At 44.5% G+C, this 24,221-nt stretch overlaps 1 protein-coding gene and 1 long non-coding RNA gene across 2 annotated transcripts in view; one reads left to right on the forward strand and one right to left on the reverse strand.

Moving 5' to 3' along the window:
- Positions 1-24,221, forward strand: part of LOC118934400 (uncharacterized) — a 212,594-nt gene that overhangs the window by 127,129 nt on the left and 61,244 nt on the right. The gene's annotated exons all lie outside the window — the stretch shown is intronic.
- LOC130681161 (uncharacterized) lies at positions 16,219-20,853 on the reverse strand. The gene is made up of 3 exons (XR_008994208.1): positions 20,771-20,853; positions 16,593-16,903; positions 16,219-16,510 (listed from the first exon to the last, which is right to left on the reverse strand). It is a non-coding gene; the product is annotated as an uncharacterized LOC130681161 (long non-coding RNA).

Raw genomic sequence — 24,221 nt, forward strand, 5'->3', positions numbered from 1 at the left:
ACAGAGGGACAGCTGGGGGACAGAAGCTATAACCAGAGTTATCCGGGTGCTTGCAATGGGCAGAAGTGGAAACAGGGTGGAGGGAGGGAAGCCCAGGGCCTGGCTCCAAAGCTGGCCTGAATGTCACGGTGATGTTTCCTACCCTCTGCCTGCCCCTCCCCTTTCAGGGCATCTCCAGATCCTGTGGGTTCAGGCTCCAGACATCTCCCAGGTGTGTCTCCTCTCTGTGCCCTTCCTTTCCTCGGTGCAGGTCACTTCACTACCCTGTTCAACTCCCTCCCATGTGTTCGCATCCCCCTTAATCCACACTCTTTACCACGGCAAACTTCACCAAGGCGTGTTACGGTGCAGCTATGCCTACTTGTCCAATCACGTCTTTCAATCTTTATCGTTCTTCATCTCACCACACTGGCTTTTCTGCTGGTCCTAGAACAGGCCAGCCTCATTCCTACCTCAGGATCTTTCACTCGCCATTTCCCCCTCCAGGAATACTCACCCTGAGGTCTTCACGTGAGACTCCCTCCCTCACATCACCATTTAAATGTCACCTCCTCAAAGAAGCCTTCCCTGACTACTTGTGTGAACTAGCACCCCCTTATCTCCCCATCATCTTATCCTATTTTAATTTTCTTTATAGCAATTATAATTACTTGAAATCATACCATTTTCTTTTTTCTCTGTTCCTTTAGTTTTGGGTGCCTGGAGGAGAGGGGCTTCAATCATCTTATTCACCAGTAAAACCCAAGCATCTAGCACAGAGGCTGGTATTGAACAGGTGCTCAGTGTTGAATAAATGGATAGACAGAACACCATCTACTCAATCCTGCCTCTCCTCTCCTTACCTGCATGTGCGTGTGCATGCGCGCGCGCGCACACACACACACACACACACACACACACACACACACACAGGGAGGGAAATACTCATCAGGCTCTGCATTTCTTACAGAACCTGCCTGTGACCTGCCCCAAGTTGTACAGGTGTCATTGTGGGAAGCACATCTCTGAAGCTGCCCTCAAAGGTGTTTTTTGGAGGCTAAGGTCTTAAAGGATCGGGTATGCCATGTGGGAATACACTTTAATGGAACAGGGAGGTTTGGGGCCTGGCCTTGGACAAGCTGGATTTAAAGTCAAACACTGTAACAGAAAACCATTTTATTTACGCTACGAGGCCATACTGGGGTCAGGAAGGGCTGGGAATAAAGAAGCCTGTGGGCCTCCGTTGGAGGTGCTGCTCAACTCTTTCCATTTTGTTCCTTCTCTGGGAGCAGCTCTTCTGGGTCTCTTGAGGAAGGCTCATTCAGGGCAGCTCCGGTTCCAGTCTCCTGTGGTGGGCAATGGCAGGGCTGGGTCAGTGCAGGGAGAGGCGTTAGCTATTTTAGGCACTTAAACCCTTGCCCTCCTTACACAAGTGGCATGGCCAGCAAGCTTCTGTGGGGTCAGCCTCTTGCCACGATGTTGCAGCCGCCGAAGTTTGGGCGGGGGGCAGCCTAGCTCTTGGTCTGACGCTGAAGTTGCATGTCTCTTGGGAGCCCGCCTGGGGACTGGCTTCTCTGCTTCCACCTTTTCTGGGGTGGCCACAGGTGCATCCCCATAAGACCGGTAGCCACCAACCAGGCAGTATGTCTCCCCATGCCAGGTCACCTGGGTTTCACCACGCCCTTGGTAGAGGAGGTGACAGTAGCCCGGTGTAGGAGAAGGGGAAGCCGCTGCTGCTCCTGCAAAGAAAACCAGAACCGATCAGGCCCTCCTCCTGTCCACAGTGTCCTACCAGGACCTTCCCTCTGTCGTGTCTGGGAATGGGGAACAGATTTCCTGGTCTCCTGCTGAAGCCATTTGATCTGCTTGGCATCTAAAACCCAGCCTTGGCCCATCACCTCTATGAATCCCCTAGAGAAGCGAAGTTGGCTGCAGAAGCAATTCTGTGGAGCGTGTGGCAGCAGGAGACCAGGAAATCTGTTCCCCATTCCCAGAATAAAACACAACCTGAAAATGATGGCGATCAGGATCCCCCCCATCTCTCCCTTCCACCACAGAGGAAACATTTGTTAAAGTCTGTCACTTCTGAGGCGGCTTTAATGGAAATACCTTTCAAGTTTTGGAAAAAAGAATCTAACAAAAATCAGTTAAGAACTCCTCTCCCCTTGAGCCCCATTTGTATTGCCTTTTTCAACCACGCTGAAGTCTAGCCCTCTGATACTTTCATGTAGATTTGAAAAAGGCCAACTGCCAAAGCAGAGTGACCAGGAGGCTCAGGCCAGAATGTGGGTGCCTAGTCTAGGCTCACATCAGCACCATCTCCTGGGACGTCTTTTCCTCAGCCGTTAGGTCTCAGTGTCCCTTTATCACTCCCCTTGGCTCTTCTGCTCTTCCCGTGGATATGACACCCTTTTCCCCGCTACTCAGCGGCTCAGTCTGGGATGTGTCTGATGGGACCCATGTGGACAGTATGATGAAGATGCCCAGGTTTGAAGGTGAGGTTATCCGACCACCGTGAAAGGATACGTGGGCTCAGCGGCAGCCCAGGTGAAAAACATCATCCACACTGTACAGACATGTTACTAAAAGACTATTTTAGTTCTACTCAGAGGGGGAGGAAATGAGGAACAGCTCTTCCTCAGACTGCTGCGTTTACACAGAAATGCACATGACTTGCTAAATGGCCAATCAGGAAAAGGTCCAGAAGGAAGTATTTGTAGCCCAAAGGTGGGGGGAAGGCTACATTGATAAAGATTAGAAACTTTCTGAACGCTTGCCCAGGGATGACACTTCACTTGCCCTCGGCGGTGAGCAGGAGCACCGGTATGAGTTAACAGCTGGGGAAGTTCTGAGGTGTTGCGGGCAGGCCCGAAAGGAACATGTGGCAGCCAGGTGAGGCTGTGTGACTCTTGTACAGATGTCCCGCCTAGGCCTACCTGCTGCGCAGCCCTCCCAGGGCACAGAGGATAAGCCACACCGAATATGGTTGATCCAGTCAGACATTCTCAGGCAGCCAGACCGCTCTCTGGTCACCAACTGGTAGGAGAGCTTCTCCAAGAACACTGTTTGCGTACTCATGCTGCCATGGCAACAGTGCGGCCTATCAGGTCATCGATATCCAGTGAGGTCACGTACGGAATCTTGGGACTTGAGGGGCAGGCTTCAGGCTCTCTTGTGGAGGAGAGCAGGGTGGAGGCAGAGGGGCACCCTACGTGACCCTCACATCTAGCCCTCCCTGTCCACATGCCCTAGTCAAGTAGCCACTTCCTGTGGAATGTACCTGTGGGCTGGCACGGGAGGGCAAGACACCCACATTCTGAGATTGGCTCGAAAGGCAAGATCAGCCTAAGAGATAGCCAGGGTGTGTGGCACTGACCCTAAGGATGCCACCGTTGGAAAGGCAGAGCTTTGTGTGGGCTAGGGAATCAGGGAAGGCTCCTCGGCAGTGGGCCTGAAGGGCGAGTGGAATTGGGACCTATGGAGAGGAGAGGGAAGGCGCTCGCTCCAGTTGGGAAAAATAAAAGCAAAGACAAGTTCTTCTTAAGCGTGCCCTGCCCCAAATGTTAATCAGAGAAGCTTTGTGATTTTACAAGTAAGAATTAAAAAAACCAAGAGTTGAAGGGGCCTAGATTACACCTTGAATTTAATGACTGACGAAAATAGCCTGCATTTGTAGATTTTTCATGGTGGGCAGGCCCTTAGAAGTCACCTGAGCCAAACTCCTTACCTCACTGGCGGCAAAACTGGGACCCAGAGAAAGGGGAAGCCCCAGTCCCAGGGTCAGAGGGCTGATGTGGGGCAGAGCCGGGCTGGGGCCCGTAGTTCTTCCATCCCAGACCTGGCTTCTGCTTGATTGGACAATGGAGAACTTGTCAGAAGATTCCCTATACTTTTCTGTGGTGCCAGGTTGCCTCTTTTTGCTCGTTGAAAATGAAATAACACAAGTGGTATTTTGTGTATCAGGAGAGCTGACACTGCACATTCCTACCACAAACCCTGAGTCATCCAGGCCAGTGCTAGTACTGAATCACCCAGGTATTTAATTTCTCTTCTGTCACGGGTAATTTATTGTAGTTCTTTGTGTTCTCCAGAAGTCTACGCTCTGAGTGAATAATGATTCGGTGTAGCTCTCTTTCACTTAGTCTCACAGGATTGTAAAGAATTACCCAACAACACATTTCTTTCTGTCCTTTTCCTCCCCTTCCTAGATAGAGGTGCCTGAAACAATAGGAGCTGTTAAGGTGTAATTTGCTTTTTGGTGGTAGTTGTAACTGAAAGCGGACAGATACAGTAAAAAGTGAAATGATACTGTCATCTATCCACGGTTTACATATTCAAAAGAAGAGAAGAGAGCAAGAACCAACCTCAACTTTTGACGCCTCCAGGGAGGCTTTACTCATTAATCATGAAAGTTACCACTGAACACCGTTCCTGTGAGTAACTGGGGGGGAAATCCCAGGACAAAATACCTTTGAAACCGAAATCAGTCAGAGGGAGAAATAAAGTGGGACAAGCCCACTTTACTGCTTTCAAGCAGTCATCCATTTCTGCTCTCCCGTGTCTCTCGTGACCTGGCTGCAGAAGAAGGGACCCCACCCAACCTCTCTGGTCCAGATAGGCCCTCGCTCGCCCTTGCAATTACATATCGATAGGGAGATAGACTACTTCTCTCCACCCTTTGGAAACACCGATTGATATGGAGATGCTCTAAGGCCAGGCAAGAGATTCTGCAAATATTGCAATTTTACCCACAGTCTGTTTTAATCCTATTAAGTCTAATTAATAAGATTTGGAAGGCAAGATTTACCCTTTAAATTAAATGCTGAGTTTCTTTTGAATGATATCATTGTGGAAACTTAGATTTCTAATAAAAACCGTATTTGATAGTAGGGAATATAATATATATTTAAAAATTGTAATTGTCTTCCGGAAGTTCTTACTGAATGATACAGAGTTGTGATTAAATAAGTTGTAATTTAGTATCAGCTGTTTACTAGAAGAATTTTTTGAAACTGAGATTTTTATAATTAAAAGTGACAAAATGTTGCCAAATTGGCATCTTTGGAAAAAAGCTAAAATAGCATTTTACAAAGATATAAGTCAGTAGAGTTTGTAGAATACTCTGTGTATTATCGTGGGGAAAATCGAAGTTCCTATGTCCAGGATCCTCACCTTCACCTCAACTACTTAAGGATGTAACTGGCCCACTGCTAGGCTACTGCTTCCACACCCACAGGCGATAAGCTATTATTGACTGAGTCACCGTACAAAGAGCTCGGCCCAGTGCTCTGGGTGGAGGCAGGGACGGAGGAGGATGACAGACCTGCCAGTATGAGTATGTTGGATGCAGACTTAGTTCTAGTGCTCCACCTATCTCCTACCTGTTTCCGGCCAAACCAGCCGGGTAATAAACCCTTTTACCCCCGAGAATGTTCCATTGTCATTCCTTGGTCTCAACTGAATCCATGGTGAACTTGCCCCAGGGCCGAAACCCATTGGCCAGACAGTTATCAACCCCTTGAGGTTGGTAGGGATTATCATCTTTGTATGGATGAGGAAATTGAGAGGAGAGATTTGGATTTTAACCTCAGGGTAAATCTACTCACCTTCAGCTAGTAAAAGTGAACATTCTAGCTTTGAACCAGGTATGTGGCTTCAAAGTCCAGTCTTCTCCTGTTCAGCCATTCTGTTTAAAAATTAAAAAAAAATTATTTTACTATCGCCTCAAAACTTTTTAAATAGAAAAAGGTATAACATTTTTATTTGTTCATTTTGAAGAAAAACGGTATAAATAGCACCAGTTATTCCTCTGATGTACATAAAATTCCTCCCTTTGGCAGCATCCGAACAGATACAGCAGTGATTTTGTTGGTCACGTAAGTTCTTTCATTGTTATTCACTGTTCAGACACCAGTGCACTCCTGTGTTCGCATTTTCATCTGTCTTTTTTATTAGCCAGACGGATCTGAAACATTTCAACTCGGAGCAATTTAATTGGCAAAAGTTCTGAGACAGGAAATATGAATTAATTATTAGTTACTTTTGTTCTAAAGCATAAAGATCTCCAACTTGGTTCTGCCTCTTTAAATACCGAAATGGCGATTATATATTAATAAGACCCTTATTAAGTAGCCAAATTCTCGATGCTATGTAGCCAAGTTAATATGTGTATAAAAATACATTGTGAAATTGGTGTATATCACGTGCCCTTCAGTTTTGGGCAGTATAGATGTTGGTTTCGCACCCAACAGATTGCCATTGTAGGGTGTGTGGTTTTTGTTTTTGAAGATGAAGGGTCGTTCTCGGTTTTTCTTTTGCAGTCTGCACTGTAATGATGGTCTACTTACCTGACTGGCCTGATTTTAATCATCTGGTGCCTGGTTCTTAGTGCAGTTTCATCTTTGCTTTTTCACAAGCTTGCCATATTGCACACTTGTTTGCTGCATTGAATTTCTTTTAGTGACTGTGAAAAACACGTTAGTATTTTAACGTAGTCTCCAGGTTTCAGGTTATACCTCAAAACACAGAGGAAAAAATCCCTTTCTGAGGAGGTCTTTTAAAAATCATTACGGTAGAATGGGAATATTCATTATTTATACATCATGTATTTTTCCCTAAATGTTGTACAAAAAAGTGACAGTTGAGCTGAGCATGTGTTAATCAAATGTCTGCATTTTCCTGTGTCACTGACAGTTTCATTGTCCGTATAGTCCTGAAATGCAAATACCGTCCGTTCTGTACAAAGCTATTATTAATCTGAATAGTTATTTAAACAGTATTGAAGTCTTTTAACTACTGAGAGGCCAGACATTTAAGATGGTGAATTTACTGTTCCGTTTGAAGGATAGTGCTGTTGTTGAGGGCACGGCGATCTGAGATGCTGGTGTATGTTGCAGCCACACATTCTGTCTAAGGCTAAAATGGCAGAACCTGCCTGCTGCTGTATAACATCTTTTAACTACCATTTATTTTAGCATCATGGCACCTGCAAATTCCTGCTGCTCAGTTAAGGGACCAGCTTCACACGTAACGTAACTGGTGTTACAATCCGTGGCCACAGCACTGCATCCCAATGCAGCAAATGCATTTTCCACGTTAACCAGACATGACAGCTGAAGTGATCATTAACCATGCAAGACGTCGGAAGTCATCAAAAATTCACATCAGAGTAATTGTAGTGGCTCAGGTTGGGGGAAAAAAGTATCAGAGCATTCCTTGCCTACACGTTGTCTCTCCCCCTCTTAAATCTTAACTTGGCGCAGTCCGTTAACAATAAAATACCTTCTCTAACCTAGGAACTGTTACTGCCATCAGTTTGTGCTTTCAAACTGATGGCTGACTTCTCTGAGTTTTCCTAGAGCAGCCGGTGTGATGATGCTGTGCCCTAGGGGCTGCTCGCACCCTTTTTGAAGGGGATCCTGCAATCTTATTGTCTAATTGGACTCTTTAGTGCTTCGCTCATATCCACGTTTGCAGGGTGTTCCCTTTTGCATTTTCTTCTTTCTTTCTCCTCTTTCTCCTCCCTCCCTCCCTGATCCTTCCCACCTCTCCATTCTGGCTGTTTGGAGTGGGAAAACTTGAGCCCTGGTTCCAACAGAGCTCATCCCACATAGAAGGTGTGGAAGATCTGCAGTGACCAGCAGCTTCGACTGGTCTGTAACTCCTTAAATTTGAGAGCTGCACGTAGGATTTCCTGTGTTTTGTAGTGTAATTAAGTTAAGTGCACCTTAATAAATAGAGTGACAGCATGTTGTTGGAGTACCTCTGAAAGACAAGGTCTTGGTTTGTTTAAAAATTTGGTATCAATTCAGAAGCATTTAACTCAGTGATAGAAAAAGTACACAATTCTCCTGAGAATTGTTCAGATTTGTGCCTTGTCATTCTAATATTTTTCTTTAAAAAAAAATGTGCTGTGTGGGGCCGAGAGGTATTTGCTTAAAGATTTAAATAGTTGTTTAGGATTTTTGCAGGCTTCCTCTTTAAGCAGTAAGTCGTGTGGACTTTGGGATTGTTTAAAAAGATGCATGTGAAGTGCAGAATTCTTAATGAGGAGAAATATTAAAACTTTTTTTTTTCTTTGCTGAAACTAGATACTTCTTTGGGATTGTAGGTGATTGTGTGTGTGTGAGAGAGTGTAAGATGCCTTGTCAAGGAATTCAGTCATTTATATTTTGTTCTAGGGAAAAAGTGCTGTTTCAGAGGTATTTGGAATCATCTGACAGGAAATGCTTTGGCGTAAGGCTTTAAATGAAAAGAATGAAATAGTAACACCAGAGATGTGGATTCTTAAGTATTATCAAATGTAGGGAATTTAAACTAAGATGGTTAAATTCATCGTCGAAAGAGTATGATATGATTCCTTTAAGTATATTTCAAATTTTTGATGCAGAGAATGTGAATTGTGTAAGTGAAGCGAAAACTTCCTAAGTCAATAAGCATTGTCTAGAGGGTAGTATGATTACAAAATGTTGCGTGTAACACTTTTAATACTTTGATTAATATCAGAGATAAAATGCTTTCGATTGAGAGTTAAAAAGCACCTTGCTTGTTGTCTTCTCTTAAAAACAGCAACAAAAGACAATGAATGATCTTTGGCTTTTTATCCCAAGGAATGTATTTGTATCATGGGACCTGTAGGGTCTGGACTTCTCTCCTAAGCATGGGTTTGGAAATTGCTCACCTAGTTGAAAGATTTAGCTCCCTTCAGAGGTGTGGGACTTTCGGTACTATTAACAATGGGAAGACTTAAGGAGCTGTCAAGTGGGGAATGGAGGAGAGCTGCTCAGGGAAGGGAAAGGAACTGTGAGAATTCCCTGTCTCTGCATTGGAAGTCTGGATTTATCCATGACTGAGACTCCTTGAAAGCTCTGACCCAGTGCAGCATTGCGAAGAATTGATTTCCGAGATGACACGATAAGCTGTGGTTTGCATTTTGTAAAGATGGAGGAGACCTCTAACACTGACCCTGTGTGGGAGATGACTCAGTTATCCGTGCCTTGATACAGTTGCAGATTATTTTGCTTTGAAGTGGATGGATGCCAGCGCCTTCGTCAGAGCTCCTTAATTGAATGTATGGAAATGTCTCAGCCACCGTTTTTAACAATTAGCTGTATCATGGTTGAGGTGAGCTGGGTTCTGAAGGCAGCTGCAGGGCCATTTCATTTACACTAGGTTCTGTGGCATGAGAACTTTGTTACTATAAAACTCAGTGAATTTGCACACTGTATAGAAGCGTTCTCTGGGAAGGTGGAGAATATTCCCAGAAAGAAAATGGAATCCTTTTGTCTACAGTAAGTATTTCTCATAAAGCGGTGAGAGGTTGAAAATTTGTCTTTGGTTGAATGGGCAAAATAGACTTTAAAAGGAATGCTGCAAATATTAAAGGTGTAACAGAGGTTCGGGATGTATGTTTTTATGAATGTGTTCAAAACCAAGTAAGATACATATATATATATATATGTATATATATATATATGAGAAATCTAGGTTTTATGAATGATTTTAACACGTGCTTTAATTAATTATGCATTGGTAATTTAAGTTGAGAGGTATAAATTTATCACTAAAGATGGAAATGACACTTGTGAGAAAAAAATCTAAACATGGTCCATTTAAAAGAGTTCTGGTTTCTTTTTACTGTCTTTCACAGTTTGTTTTCCATTCTTGAAGAAAATTGCTGGATTTTAGTTTCGTGTTTTCTTTTTTAAGATTGAAAACACTTCCATTTTAATGATCTATGATAATAGCTGATGAAACTGTGTAAGAAAAAATGTTTTAACAAAACAAGATTTTGTCCTAAAAGGTCAGTAGATTGAGGCTTTCGTTCTCATTAATGGGGATAATTCATAGTGCCGTCTGTTTAATTAATAGTTGTGACTTCAGAGCTACCTGTGGAAAACTCTTGTTCGTCATTGTACGCATAGAAATCTTGATTTGTAAAATTAATTGGATCTGACTCGGTTTATTCCTTTGTTTCTTTATGCGGTTACTAAGAGGGAACAAGTGGATTTTAACTTTGATTTGTATATTTATCTTTCTAAAGGCACTTAATCCTGGAGAATTTATACTAAGAATATTTTACAATAAGCTGTACCATGAAGACTTTGCTCAAAATGCTTAGGTTTGCGGAGTTGAATCTTCCCAGAACTGGATATCTGAGGATCCTTTGAACTTGTTATCACGTTTATAAAGCCAGCTGTTCTTCCAGGTCTTGCTGCACTAGCTGTTGTTCGTCCTATTCACTGAATGCAACTTTCTTTAATCAATAGATGTTTTTGAAACTAGGGGAGAGGAAGATTTTCACACATCAGGCTTTTCGTTGAAATAGGAAGGCTCAGTTGTGCTAAGCCCTGTTTAGAACCCTACAAAGATAGCATAAATCTTGCATAAATCTTATGCTTGCAGTATTGGAGCCTAGATCTCAATATAATTTTATTTTAATCCTGGGAGGGAAATTAAATGTATTAACAGGTCAGCTATATGGTAGCCTGCAAAGGGATTCTCTTCCCTTGATTTTTATAAGGCTTGCACTTTGAAATAAACGAGTTTTATTTAGAAAGAAAGGAGTTTAGCAGCAAATTAGAGCTCCATCTTAACCGTAGCTTTGCTTGCATGACATGTTTGAGTGAATAGCATGAGGGGGGGTCCCAAAGCCTTGGAAATTTTTCAAGTAAAATTTGGTTAAGGATTCTGGTCTTCTTTTCTTTCTCTGGCTTTATGCAGGCTGGTACTAAGTTGTCTGGGGAGATACGAGAGACCCAGTTGCTTTTCATTTTCTGCTTTGACCATGGTCTACTCAAGTTTGGCTACTGGGCGGAGGCTCTCCCTTCCGGTACTTGCAGGGGATGAGCCCCAAATCTCTTCAATGGGAAGCTCTTTAGTCTTCTCATGAAATTTTAGCCTGACTGTTACTATAGAGTTAGGAGCTGGTTCTTTTTGCTACAAAGAAAAAATGTATTCATATGAAACCTTTGAATGCTCTGGCAGTGCCATAATGTAGATAAGCGAGCATGTCGGCCCGCCCGCTAGGAAACCTTCCATGGCCCTGAGATGGCAGTGAGCAAGTAGAAAAATGGCGTCACCAGGAACGCTGTGATAAGAAGTGGACCGCACGGGTCATTTTCCTTCAATCAAGTTTGAAGACTTTAGGAGTAGTGCCTTGCCGATTTACAGTTAATTTTTATTTTGCAGGAAGACAGAAATTTTGAGATTTCCCTGCGGTAAAGACTTGATTAGCACTTTTATCTAAATAGCTTCTGATCGTTGCTTTTAAGAAACTGGTGGCAAAACTGGATAAAAATAAAATTTTGAAAAGATGTTTTATGGAACACTTCTGAAATTCCTTATTTGGTGCTTTCTTCTTCTTTTTTGTTGTTTTCTTTTTTCTTTTGGTATCATTAATCTACCATTAGATGAGGAACATTATGTTTACTAGGCTCCCCCCTTCACCGAGTCTCCCCCACAACCCCCATTACAGTCACTGTCCATCAGCGTAGTAAGGTGCTGTAGAATCACTACTTGTCTTCTCTGTGTTGCACAGCCCTCCCCGTGCCTCCCGCCACATTATACGTGCTAATCATAATGCCCCCTTTCTTTTTCTCCCCTCTTATCCCTCCCTTCCCACCCATGCTCCCCAGTCCCTTTCCCTTTGGTAACTATTAGTCCATTCTTGGGTTCTGTGATTCTGCTGCTGTTTTGGTCCTTCAGTTTCTTTCTTTGTTCTTATACTCCACATATGAGTGAAATCATTTGGTACTTGTCTTTCTCCGCCTGGCTCCATCCATGTTGTTGCAAATGATAGTATTTGTTTTCTTCTTACGGCTGAATAATGTTCCGTTGTGTATATGTACCGCATCTTCTTTATCCATTCATGTACTGATGGACACCTAGGTGCTTCCATTTCTTGTCTATTGTAAATAGTGCTGCGATAAACATGGGGGTGCGTCTTGTCTTTTTCGAACTGGGCTGCTGCATTCTTCGGGTAAATTCCTGGAAGTGCAATTCCTGGGTCAAATGGTATTTCTATTTTGAGCTTTTTGAGGAACCTCCATACTGCTTTCCACAATGTTTGAACTAATTTACATTCCCACCAGCAGTGTAGGAGGGTTCCCCTTTCTCCACAACCTTGCCAACATTTGTTGTTGTTTGTCTTTTGGATGGTGGCCATCCTTACTGGTGTGGCGTGGTATCTCATTGTGGTTTTAGTTTGCATTTCTCTGATGACTAGCGATGTGGAGCATCTTTTCATGTGTCTGTTGGCCATCTGAATTTCTTCTTTGGAGAACTGTCTGTTCAGCTCCTCTGCCCATTTTTTTAATTGAATTATTTGCTTTTAGTTTGTTGAGGTGCGTGAGCTCTTTATATATTTTGGATGTCAACCCTTTATCGGATCTGTCATTTATGAATATATTCTCCCATACCGTAGGATGCCTTTTTGTTCTATTGATGGTGTCCTTTGTTGTACCGAAGCTTTTCAGCTTGATATAGTCCCACTTGTTCATTTTTTCTTCTTCTTTTTAAATGTAGACAACTACTCTTTCCAGATAGATTTTCAGAACACAGGGACAGTATGCTTCTTTTATGGCAAGATGAAACTAGCATTCCTATGACAACAGTGTATCATTTGTCTTTGATTCTGGCTTTTATTCAAGCTCTTTGCAGGCTTTGGCGTTTATATATAAATACTTCATATATAAAATACTTGTCAGCTGCCTTCAGTCACAAAGTTTATTTCTCTTGTGGATCAGGGTATGGCTTATTTGGAAATGAACCATAGTCATAGCGGGTAGTGACAGTGCTAATTTCTTACCTGTTCCCACCTCTCATGGAGTTGGAATTTCTGGTGCTGGTCTTAGAGCTTCTGTCATGCCATTAGCTCGTCGTACAATTAAGTAAAGCAAGGTTTCAAACAACCTTCTCAAGGCCATACAGCTGAAGAGGAGTTGATTTGACCTGAAATCCAGGCCCTGACTCCTAATCTGAGCTGTGCTGTGCCTCTGTCTGTATTTGATTCCATCTCTTTCTCTTTGTGGGCTTGCCGCTGACTGATGGATCTAATGGACTGAACTTTCAGTGAAGTATTGTCATTGCTCTACTCTCCTAAGTCACAGAGATGTTCTTTTTCAGTCTTGCCGGGAATGACTGAGCTATGCTTGGACCTGTGTTGTAGATGACATGAATTTATAAACTTGTCATATATATAGGCACACGTTTAAAAATAAAATATATTCTGCAAGTGGAGTTTGAGGGTCCATTGTGTTGACTAGGTATGACAGGTGAAGGACTCATCTCTTGGGATGGGTATGGGCATTGCACGCGTCTGCCCTGAGCTGGGATGGGGCTGAGCATTCTAGTGTGACCGCCTAGAAGATCAGTCCTTCAGCGCTAGATTTGAGGGGACCCACAGTGCAGGGTTGCCCCTTGTACTGTAGTCTGATGGGCCGGGTGAAAGGGTTTAGCTCCCTGTCAGTTTCGGCAATTTGTATTGAAAAAGTGGTCTTGCTCTCTCCCCTTCTGTTGCTTACATTTGCCGTCCCCGCAAAGCAACATTTCATGTTTCCTGTACCTGTGGTGAGAATGGCGAGCGGAGCATCCTGCAGTATTCATTCCTTCAGCTCTGACAGGGTAAAGTCAGAATGTTTCCAAACTCAATTAAGGTTTTAGAGAGACTGTGAAATCCCAAGTACTGTTAGCGGAGGGGGTATGGCGACAAATTCCATGTGACACAATGGCGAGTTATAAAAGAGAAGTCTCTTGTTTGTTTTAGTGGTCTCCAGACAAATTTTTGAAAAAGTATTTGTGATTAAGAAGACCTGCAGCCAAACGAAATCTCCCTTCTCTGTGACAGCCACGATGACCAGGGCTCCTGCAATCCCATCAGCATAAGCAGTGCTGCATAGCGGGAGGAGCTGGCATTTTCAACTGCGGTGTGAGTGACTGACACCGGGTACCAGCAGGAGAATTAATTGGGCACGTGCTTCCCGAACATTGTCTTGACTCGCAGCGCTCCTTGTGCTCGCTAAGGAGACCTCTGAGGCTTAATCCTGAGCGCTGTAGAAACCAATCTCGCAAAAAGCCGCTTAGCTCCCACCCAACTGGTTCAGACATGTACCCTCTGCTGTCTACCCTCATAGCCCCCAAATTTAGCTTTTCTCCTCTTTCCACAGAGGACAGATGCTAGATCTGACAAAGCAGGGGAAGCTGGCCAGCATACCTCCTACCTTAGTGTGGAATCCTGTCCTTGCATGGGTCCTGTGGAACGGCCTGGCACATGGTTTCTGCAGCTACACCCACCTTATCTTGTGGCTCCTGTGGTTCTACCTTTTACAGAAAACTCAAGGGCTGAGTCGGACATGCTCCATGCCATTTCCAACTTGAGGCCTTCACTTGATGAGGCCAGGAGGAAGGGCAAACCAGTACACATGCTAGAAGTGGGTGTACTTCCTGCTGTCTGCAGCTGCAGGGGTCTCTAGGCAGCCCCACTGCAGAGTGTGAGTCCCCAGGGCTGTGTCCCTTCCCTGGGTAGCTCAGTAAGCCAAACTCAGACCCGGCTCCCTCTCCTCCCCCACTGCTGGTCAGCAGCCCCTGCACCCACTCCTGAAGTCGAGTGGAAACGGGGAGGAGAAACTCTTCTATCTTCTGGTCTCCAGGACAAAAACTTTCTGTCTGTTCCACTCTTGATAGCAACCAGCCCCCGGCCCCCGGCCACAACCCCCAGCAAGTGAGAGTGTAAAGAATGGAAGAAGTAATCAGGAAGAAGTCTGGACAAGTAAACAGTGGCTGCTGACAGAGAAATGAGAAGGGAGAATTTAGCTATTTAGCTTTTGAGGTGTTTTAGCTTTTCTCCAGGGGCCAGATGTCTAACACCCCAGGACCAGGGGGAATCTCTAGCTCAGCAGAAATAGGCTGTGTCGAGCCAGAGAAGGTAGGCACTGTCTCAGTAGATTGTCAGCCAGGCAGCACAGTTTTCTTTAACATTCAACTTCACACCTTAAATAGGTTGGCACTGCTGGTCATGGCCTTGAGGTGTTCTACAAAGTCGACCACAGAAACCTAGACACACCCAGACCCTTATAAACTCAGGGGCAAGAGGTTTGAACAAACAAACAGGGTGACTTGCCCTCACCCGAGATAATCTTTCTACCCTGTCCCAGGCAGGGGGAAACAGGCACACACTAGCAAAGCCTTGTCCTCTAGGAGACCCCATGATCGGTGGACAGACCTGGACAGAGGGACAGCTGGGGGACAGAAGCTATAACCAGAGTTATCCGGGTGCTTGCAATGGGCAGAAGTGGAAACAGGGTGGAGGGAGGGAAGCCCAGGGCCTGGCTCCAAAGCTGGCCTGAATGTCACAGTGATGTTTCCTACCCTCTGCCTGCCCCTCCCCTTTCAGGGCATCTCCAGATCCTGTGGGTTCAGGCTCCAGACATCTCCCAGGTGTGTCTCCTCTCTGTGCCCTTCCTTTCCTCGGTGCAGGTCACTTCACTACCCTGTTCAACTCCCTCCCATGTGTTCGCATCCCCCTTAATCCACACTCTTTACCACGGCAAACTTCACCAAGGCGTGTTACGGTGCAGCTATGCCTACTTGTCCAATCACGTCTTTCAATCTTTATCGTTCTTCATCTCACCACACTGGCTTTTCTGCTGGTCCTAGAACAGGCCAGCCTCATTCCTACCTCAGGATCTTTCACTCGCCATTTCCCCCTCCAGGAATACTCACCCTGAGGTCTTCACGTGAGACTCCCTCCCTCACATCACCATTTAAATGTCACCTCCTCAAAGAAGCCTTCCCTGACTACTTGTGTGAACTAGCACCCCCTTATCTCCCCATCATCTTATCCTATTTTAATTTTCTTTATAGCAATTATAATTACTTGAAATCATACCATTTTCTTTTTTCTCTGTTCCTTTAGTTTTGGGTGCCTGGAGGAGAGGGGCTTCAATCATCTTATTCACCAGTAAAACCCAAGCATCTAGCACAGAGGCTGGTATTGAACAGGTGCTCAGTGTTGAATAAATGGATAGACAGAACACCATCTACTCAATCCTGCCTCTCCTCTCCTTACCTGCATGTGCGTGTGCATGCGCGCGCGCACACACACACACACACACACACAGGGAGGGAAATACTCATCAGGCTCTGCATTTCTTACAGAACCTGCCTGTGACCTGCCCCAAGTTGTACAGGTGTCATTGTGGGAAGCACATCTCTGAAGCTGCCCTCAAAGGTGTTTTTTGGAGGCTAAGGTCTTAAAGGATCGGGTATGCCATGTGGGAATACACTTTAATGGAACAGGGAGGTTTGGGGCCTGGCCTTGGACAAGCTGGATTTAAAGTCAAACACTGTAACAGAAAACCATTTTATTTACGCTACGAGGCCATACTGGGGTCAGGAAGGGCTGGGAATAAAGAAGCCTGTGGGCCTCCGTTGGAGGTGCTGCTCAACTCTTTCCATTTTGTTCCTTCTCTGGGAGCAGCTCTTCTGGGTCTCTTGAGGAAGGCTCATTCAGGGCAGCTCCGGTTCCAGTCTCCTGTGGTGGGCAATGGCAGGGCTGGGTCAGTGCAGGGAGAGGCGTTAGCTATTTTAGGCACTTAAACCCTTGCCCTCCTTACACAAGTGGCATGGCCAGCAAGCTTCTGTGGGGTCAGCCTCTTGCCACGATGTTGCAGCCGCCGAAGTTTGGGCGGGGGGCAGCCTAGCTCTTGGTCTGACGCTGAAGTTGCATGTCTCTTGGGAGCCCGCCTGGGGACTGGCTTCTCTGCTTCCACCTTTTCTGGGGTGGCCACAGGTGCATCCCCATAAGACCGGTAGCCACCAACCAGGCAGTATGTCTCCCCATGCCAGGTCACCTGGGTTTCACCACGCCCTTGGTAGAGGAGGTGACAGTAGCCCGGTGTAGGAGAAGGGGAAGCCGCTGCTGCTCCTGCAAAGAAAACCAGAACCGATCAGGCCCTCCTCCTGTCCACAGTGTCCTACCAGGACCTTCCCTCTGTCGTGTCTGGGAATGGGGAACAGATTTCCTGGTCTCCTGCTGAAGCCATTTGATCTGCTTGGCATCTAAAACCCAGCCTTGGCCCATCACCTCTATGAATCCCCTAGAGAAGCGAAGTTGGCTGCAGAAGCAATTCTGTGGAGCGTGTGGCAGCAGGAGACCAGGAAATCTGTTCCCCATTCCCAGAATAAAACACAACCTGAAAATGATGGCGATCAGGATCCCCCCCATCTCTCCCTTCCACCACAGAGGAAACATTTGTTAAAGTCTGTCACTTCTGAGGCGGCTTTAATGGAAATACCTTTCAAGTTTTGGAAAAAAGAATCTAACAAAAATCAGTTAAGAACTCCTCTCCCCTTGAGCCCCATTTGTATTGCCTTTTTCAACCACGCTGAAGTCCAGCCCTCTGATACTTTCATGTAGATTTGAAAAAGGCCAACTGCCAAAGCAGAGTGACCAGGAGGCTCAGGCCAGAATGTGGGTGCCTAGTCTAGGCTCACATCAGCACCATCTCCTGGGACGTCTTTTCCTCAGCCGTTAGGTCTCAGTGTCCCTTTATCACTCCCCTTGGCTCTTCTGCTCTTCCCGTGGATATGACACCCTTTTCCCCGCTACTCAGCGGCTCAGTCTGGGATGTGTCTGATGGGACCCATGTGGACAGTATGATGAAGATGCCCAGGTTTGAAGGTGAGGTTATCCGACCACCGTGAAAGGATACGTGGGCTCAGCGGCAGCCCAGGTGAAAAACATCATCCACACTGTACAGACATGTTACTAAAAGACTATTTTAGTTCTACTCAGAGGGGGAGGAAATGAGGAACAGCTCTTCCTCAGACTGCTGCGTTTACACAGAAATGCACATGACTTGCTAAATGGCCAATCAGGAAAAGGTCCAGAAGGAAGTATTTGTAGCCCAAAGGTGGGGGGAAGGCTACATTGATAAAGATTAGAAACTTTCTGAACGCTTGCCCAGGGATGACACTTCACTTGCCCTCGGCGGTGAGCAGGAGCACCGGTATGAGTTAACAGCTGGGGAAGTTCTGAGGTGTTGCGGGCAGGCCCGAAAGGAACATGTGGCAGCCAGGTGAGGCTGTGTGACTCTTGTACAGATGTCCCGCCTAGGCCTACCTGCTGCGCAGCCCTCCCAGGGCACAGAGGATAAGCCACACCGAATATGGTTGATCCAGTCAGACATTCTCAGGCAGCCAGACCGCTCTCTGGTCACCAACTGGTAGGAGAGCTTCTCCAAGAACACTGTTTGCGTACTCATGCTGCCATGGCAACAGTGCGGCCTATCAGGTCATCGATATCCAGTGAGGTCACGTACGGAATCTTGGGACTTGAGGGGCAGGCTTCAGGCTCTCTTGTGGAGGAGAGCAGGGTGGAGGCAGAGGGGCACCCTACGTGACCCTCACATCTAGCCCTCCCTGTCCACATGCCCTAGTCAAGTAGCCACTTCCTGTGGAATGTACCTGTGGGCTGGCACGGGAGGGCAAGACACCCACATTCTGAGATTGGCTCGAAAGGCAAGATCAGCCTAAGAGATAGCCAGGGTGTGTGGCACTGACCCTAAGGATGCCACCGTTGGAAAGGCAGAGCTTTGTGTGGGCTAGGGAATCAGGGAAGGCTCCTCGGCAGTGGGCCTGAAGGGCGAGTGGAATTGGGACCTATGGAGAGGAGAGGGAAGGCGCTCGCTCCAGTTGGGAAAAATAAAAGCAAAGACAAGTTCTTCTTAAGCGTGCCCTGCCCCAAATGTTAATCAGAGAAGCTTTGTGATTTTACAAGTAAGAATTAAAAAAACCAAGAGTTGAAGGGGCCTAGATTACACCTTGAATTTAATGACTGACGAAAATAGCCTGCATTTGTAGATTTTTCATGGTGGGCAGGCCCTTAGAAGTCACCTGAGCCAAACTCCTTACCTCACTGGCGGCAAAACTGGGACCCAGAGAAAGGGGAAGCCCCAGTCCCAGGGTCAGAGGGCTGATGTGGGGCAGAGCCGGGCTGGGGCCCGTAGTTCTTCCATCCCAGACCTGGCTTCTGCTTGATTGGACAATGGAGAACTTGTCAGAAGATTCCCTATACTTTTCTGTGGTGCCAGGTTGCCTCTTTTTGCTCGTTGAAAATGAAATAACACAAGTGGTATTTTGTGTATCAGGAGAGCTGACACTGCACATTCCTACCACAAACCCTGAGTCATCCAGGCCAGTGCTAGTACTGAATCACCCAGGTATTTAATTTCTCTTCTGTCACGGGTAATTTATTGTAGTTCTTTGTGTTCTCCAGAAGTCTACGCTCTGAGTGAATAATGATTCGGTGTAGCTCTCTTTCACTTAGTCTCACAGGATTGTAAAGAATTACCCAACAACACATTTCTTTCTGTCCTTTTCCTCCCCTTCCTAGATAGAGGTGCCTGAAACAATAGGAGCTGTTAAGGTGTAATTTGCTTTTTGGTGGTAGTTGTAACTGAAAGCGGACAGATACAGTAAAAAGTGAAATGATACTGTCATCTATCCACGGTTTACATATTCAAAAGAAGAGAAGAGAGCAAGAACCAACCTCAACTTTTGACGCCTCCAGGGAGGCTTTACTCATTAATCATGAAAGTTACCACTGAACACCGTTCCTGTGAGTAACTGGGGGGGAAATCCCAGGACAAAATACCTTTGAAACCGAAATCAGTCAGAGGGAGAAATAAAGTGGGACAAGCCCACTTTACTGCTTTCAAGCAGTCATCCATTTCTGCTCTCCCGTGTCTCTCGTGACCTGGCTGCAGAAGAAGGGACCCCACCCAACCTCTCTGGTCCAGATAGGCCCTCGCTCGCCCTTGCAATTACATATCGATAGGGAGATAGACTACTTCTCTCCACCCTTTGGAAACACCGATTGATATGGAGATGCTCTAAGGCCAGGCAAGAGATTCTGCAAATATTGCAATTTTACCCACAGTCTGTTTTAATCCTATTAAGTCTAATTAATAAGATTTGGAAGGCAAGATTTACCCTTTAAATTAAATGCTGAGTTTCTTTTGAATGATATCATTGTGGAAACTTAGATTTCTAATAAAAACCGTATTTGATAGTAGGGAATATAATATATATTTAAAAATTGTAATTGTCTTCCGGAAGTTCTTACTGAATGATACAGAGTTGTGATTAAATAAGTTGTAATTTAGTATCAGCTGTTTACTAGAAGAATTTTTTGAAACTGAGATTTTTATAATTAAAAGTGACAAAATGTTGCCAAATTGGCATCTTTGGAAAAAAGCTAAAATAGCATTTTACAAAGATATAAGTCAGTAGAGTTTGTAGAATACTCTGTGTATTATCGTGGGGAAAATCGAAGTTCCTATGTCCAGGATCCTCACCTTCACCTCAACTACTTAAGGATGTAACTGGCCCACTGCTAGGCTACTGCTTCCACACCCACAGGCGATAAGCTATTATTGACTGAGTCACCGTACAAAGAGCTCGGCCCAGTGCTCTGGGTGGAGGCAGGGACGGAGGAGGATGACAGACCTGCCAGTATGAGTATGTTGGATGCAGACTTAGTTCTAGTGCTCCACCTATCTCCTACCTGTTTCCGGCCAAACCAGCCGGGTAATAAACCCTTTTACCCCCGAGAATGTTCCATTGTCATTCCTTGGTCTCAACTGAATCCATGGTGAACTTGCCCCAGGGCCGAAACCCATTGGCCAGACAGTTATCAACCCCTTGAGGTTGGTAGGGATTATCATCTTTGTATGGATGAGGAAATTGAGAGGAGAGATTTGGATTTTAACCTCAGGGTAAATCTACTCACCTTCAGCTAGTAAAAGTGAACATTCTAGCTTTGAACCAGGTATGTGGCTTCAAAGTCCAGTCTTCTCCTGTTCAGCCATTCTGTTTAAAAATTAAAAAAAAATTATTTTACTATCGCCTCAAAACTTTTTAAATAGAAAAAGGTATAACATTTTTATTTGTTCATTTTGAAGAAAAACGGTATAAATAGCACCAGTTATTCCTCTGATGTACATAAAATTCCTCCCTTTGGCAGCATCCGAACAGATACAGCAGTGATTTTGTTGGTCACGTAAGTTCTTTCATTGTTATTCACTGTTCAGACACCAGTGCACTCCTGTGTTCGCATTTTCATCTGTCTTTTTTATTAGCCAGACGGATCTGAAACATTTCAACTCGGAGCAATTTAATTGGCAAAAGTTCTGAGACAGGAAATATGAATTAATTATTAGTTACTTTTGTTCTAAAGCATAAAGATCTCCAACTTGGTTCTGCCTCTTTAAATACCGAAATGGCGATTATATATTAATAAGACCCTTATTAAGTAGCCAAATTCTCGATGCTATGTAGCCAAGTTAATATGTGTATAAAAATACATTGTGAAATTGGTGTATATCACGTGCCCTTCAGTTTTGGGCAGTATAGATGTTGGTTTCGCACCCAACAGATTGCCATTGTAGGGTGTGTGGTTTTTGTTTTTGAAGATGAAGGGTCGTTCTCGGTTTTTCTTTTGCAGTCTGCACTGTAATGATGGTCTACTTACCTGACTGGCCTGATTTTAATCATCTGGTGCCTGGTTCTTAGTGCAGTTTCATCTTTGCTTTTTCACAAGCTTGCCATATTGCACACTTGTTTGCTGCATTGAATTTCTTTTAGTGACTGTGAAAAACACGTTAGTATTTTAACGTAGTCTCCAGGTTTCAGGTTATACCTCAAAACACAGAGGAAAAAATCCCTTTCTGAGGAGGTCTTTTAAAAATCATTACGGTAGAATGGGAATATTCATTATTTATACATCATGTATTTTTCCCTAAATGTTGTACAAAAAAGTGACAGTTGAGCTGAGCATGTGTTAATCAAATGTCTGCATTTTCCTGTGTCACTGACAGTTTCATTGTCCGTATAGTCCTGAAATGCAAATACCGTCCGTTCTGTACAAAGCTATTATTAATCTGAATAGTTATTTAAACAGTATTGAAGTCTTTTAACTACTGAGAGGCCAGACATTTAAGATGGTGAATTTACTGTTCCGTTTGAAGGATAGTGCTGTTGTTGAGGGCACGGCGATCTGAGATGCTGGTGTATGTTGCAGCCACACATTCTGTCTAAGGCTAAAATGGCAGAACCTGCCTGCTGCTGTATAACATCTTTTAACTACCATTTATTTTAGCATCATGGCACCTGCAAATTCCTGCTGCTCAGTTAAGGGACCAGCTTCACACGTAACGTAACTGGTGTTACAATCCGTGGCCACAGCACTGCATCCCAATGCAGCAAATGCATTTTCCACGTTAACCAGACATGACAGCTGAAGTGATCATTAACCATGCAAGACGTCGGAAGTCATCAAAAATTCACATCAGAGTAATTGTAGTGGCTCAGGTTGGGGGAAAAAAGTATCAGAGCATTCCTTGCCTACACGTTGTCTCTCCCCCTCTTAAATCTTAACTTGGCGCAGTCCGTTAACAATAAAATACCTTCTCTAACCTAGGAACTGTTACTGCCATCAGTTTGTGCTTTCAAACTGATGGCTGACTTCTCTGAGTTTTCCTAGAGCAGCCGGTGTGATGATGCTGTGCCCTAGGGGCTGCTCGCACCCTTTTTGAAGGGGATCCTGCAATCTTATTGTCTAATTGGACTCTTTAGTGCTTCGCTCATATCCACGTTTGCAGGGTGTTCCCTTTTGCATTTTCTTCTTTCTTTCTCCTCTTTCTCCTCCCTCCCTCCCTGATCCTTCCCACCTCTCCATTCTGGCTGTTTGGAGTGGGAAAACTTGAGCCCTGGTTCCAACAGAGCTCATCCCACATAGAAGGTGTGGAAGATCTGCAGTGACCAGCAGCTTCGACTGGTCTGTAACTCCTTAAATTTGAGAGCTGCACGTAGGATTTCCTGTGTTTTGTAGTGTAATTAAGTTAAGTGCACCTTAATAAATAGAGTGACAGCATGTTGTTGGAGTACCTCTGAAAGACAAGGTCTTGGTTTGTTTAAAAATTTGGTATCAATTCAGAAGCATTTAACTCAGTGATAGAAAAAGTACACAATTCTCCTGAGAATTGTTCAGATTTGTGCCTTGTCATTCTAATATTTTTCTTTGAAAAAAAATGTGCTGTGTGGGGCCGAGAGGTATTTGCTTAAAGATTTAAATAGTTGTTTAGGATTTTTGCAGGCTTCCTCTTTAAGCAGTAAGTCGTGTGGACTTTGGGATTGTTTAAAAAGATGCATGTGAAGTGCAGAATTCTTAATGAGGAGAAATATTAAAACTTTTTTTTTTCTTTGCTGAAACTAGATACTTCTTTGGGATTGTAGGTGATTGTGTGTGTGTGAGAGAGTGTAAGATGCCTTGTCAAGGAATTCAGTCATTTATATTTTGTTCTAGGGAAAAAGTGCTGTTTCAGAGGTATTTGGAATCATCTGACAGGAAATGCTTTGGCGTAAGGCTTTAAATGAAAAGAATGAAATAGTAACACCAGAGATGTGGATTCTTAAGTATTATCAAATGTAGGGAATTTAAACTAAGATGGTTAAATTCATCGTCGAAAGAGTATGATATGATTCCTTTAAGTATATTTCAAATTTTTGATGCAGAGAATGTGAATTGTGTAAGTGAAGCGAAAACTTCCTAAGTCAATAAGCATTGTCTAGAGGGTAGTATGATTACAAAATGTTGCGTGTAACACTTTTAATACTTTGATTAATATCAGAGATAAAATGCTTTCGATTGAGAGTTAAAAAGCACCTTGCTTGTTGTCTTCTCTTAAAAACAGCAACAAAAGACAATGAATGATCTTTGGCTTTTTATCCCAAGGAATGTATTTGTATCATGGGACCTGTAGGGTCTGGACTTCTCTCCTAAGCATGGGTTTGGAAATTGCTCACCTAGTTGAAAGATTTAGCTCCCTTCAGAGGTGTGGGACTTTCGGTACTATTAACAATGGGAAGACTTAAGGAGCTGTCAAGTGGGGAATGGAGGAGAGCTGCTCAGGGAAGGGAAAGGAACTGTGAGAATTCCCTGTCTCTGCATTGGAAGTCTGGATTTATCCATGACTGAGACTCCTTGAAAGCTCTGACCCAGTGCAGCATTGCGAAGAATTGATTTCCGAGATGACACGATAAGCTGTGGTTTGCATTTTGTAAAGATGGAGGAGACCTCTAACACTGACCCTGTGTGGGAGATGACTCAGTTATCCGTGCCTTGATACAGTTGCAGATTATTTTGCTTTGAAGTGGATGGATGCCAGCGCCTTCGTCAGAGC

Source organism: Manis pentadactyla, chromosome 15 (genome assembly GCF_030020395.1).
Source record: "Manis pentadactyla isolate mManPen7 chromosome 15, mManPen7.hap1, whole genome shotgun sequence".
NCBI lineage: Eukaryota > Metazoa > Chordata > Mammalia > Pholidota > Manidae > Manis > Manis pentadactyla.